The following is a 2070-nucleotide window of genomic DNA, read 5'->3' on the forward strand; positions in this document are numbered from 1 at the left end:
TCAATGCCATATGATAGAACAAGGTCAAGAATTCAATTCGATTAAATTTTATTTGTATAGTGCCAATTCATAACAGAGTGTGATTAAACAATGAGTGGGTTTATTTACACTCTGACAAAAGCCAATTGAGTCTATTAATGAGATAAATTACTAAGGCTGTAATTGTCAACATCCACATGAATATTAAAATTCTGTCTTCAGCTGTCTCTATCAAATAAAGGCAATAGAGCAAAAAAAAAAGAAACAAACTCCTCAGAGAGAACTCAGGTTCAGTCATTTCCTTAGAGTCTGTTTATTGATCTGACGGAGGTTCATATGGATCATAATCTGAATATTAGTGTAAACACATCCAGTCAGTGTGTCTGTCTTCTAGCTCGAGCACTCGAGTTTTCAGCTCAAGTGTTGACGCTTTGGTCCCAACTCAACGCCAGCGAGGGTGCTGTGGAGGAGCTGCAGAAGAAGAACTCAGGTCTCCGTCTGCCTTTCATATTTCATATATAGCCAGCAGTTACTGGATCAACACCAGTATGGACACTGGTTTGTCTCTGGTTGCCATGGTAACCCTGTGCTGGTGACTCCACAGCGCTGGCGGCAGAGCTGCCGTTCCTGCAGATGAGACTGAGGGCGAGCGAGAGCACGGTGGAGCAGCTGAGGAGGAAGAGCACAGGTCATCAAACACATTAAAGACATTAAATTAATTTATTGATAATTTATTTCTTAACATATTGTATTTCATATATTTTGTTGAATATATTGGATTTAAACCCAGCGATGAGGTAAAGAAACGTTGTGTTTTCAGTGCTGGCAGTCAGACTGTGTAACACTGAGAGTCTGATGGAGGAGCTAATAAAACAAACCTCAGGTCAGATTAATTTCTCTGTTATTGATCATCTATAATCTGCATATCAACATGTAATAACTGCTTAATAACAGACTATAAAACAGTTTTAAGTCTTAATGAATGTGCTAACATCTGAAACTGTTAATGAATGAAAATATAACTTAAAATAAGTCTTCATAGTAGAAAATTACGAAATAACATTAATAAACACTTAAATATGTTTTTATATCTGCCTATAAAACAATAAAGACATTAAAGAGTTAATGATGATTTTATTCCGGCTGGCAGAACATAAAGTTCTATGTTTTCTAGAAAAGTTTAGGATTTAAATGTTGAACTATGTGAATCAGAAAAATGGCCCAAATATAAAATACTTTTATTTTTATTGATTGATATATTGTTTGATATATTGATAAGTGACACCGGTTATAAATAAACTGTAGTTTGAATGTTAAACATACTTTTATTTCCCAGCATTCCCGGCCTCCAACAGCTCTGCTTCATCTGAGCTGGAGAGTCGACTGAACGTCCGTCTGGAGGGGCTTGATGCCAACACACGAGGTGACTCAACTGATCGATCATTAGTCAATCATTCTCAGTGTTGAGTGTGAGAGCTGTATGAGGTCATTGTCATAATCAATTACCTCAAAAACAATTTCCTTGTTGGATTTAGATTTAATAACAGCAGATTGTGAACTACAGAGAGAATATTCTATTTTGGAAAAGACCGAATGTAAGAACAGAATTTGCATCCACTTTAACCATCAATATATGGAGAGATAACCTCTCTATCTCCCCCTGGTGGCTGACTGCAGTATATACTCTCTCTCTATCTCCCCCTGGTGGCTGTCTGCAGTATAGACTCTCTCTCTGGTGGCTGACTGCAGTATAGACCCTCTCTATCCAATCTGGCCCCCCATGTTAGCAGGATGGGACACTAATAAGATAACGTCGTTCTTATCTTAAGATAAAAAAAGGCCCGGTTTAAGTCATGATTGACAGCTGAGTCCTGCTCAACATTGAGTTGGCTGGGAATGTGGGTGGGACCTTGATACTGCAGCATCAACCCTGATCACTACGTGAAGACCGACATCTTTATCTGTGGATGGTTGAAAGAGAAACAGAACTGATGGATCTGTAGTTGTAACGATTAGTTGATTAATCTGTTGGCCAATGATCAGAGAACTAATCATTAACTATTTAGACTACTAGAGAGAGAGAGAGAGAGA

Source organism: Morone saxatilis, unplaced genomic scaffold (assembly GCF_004916995.1).
Source record: "Morone saxatilis isolate NCDOM2014 unplaced genomic scaffold, NCSU_SB_2.0 Contig3, whole genome shotgun sequence".
NCBI lineage: Eukaryota > Metazoa > Chordata > Actinopteri > Moronidae > Morone > Morone saxatilis.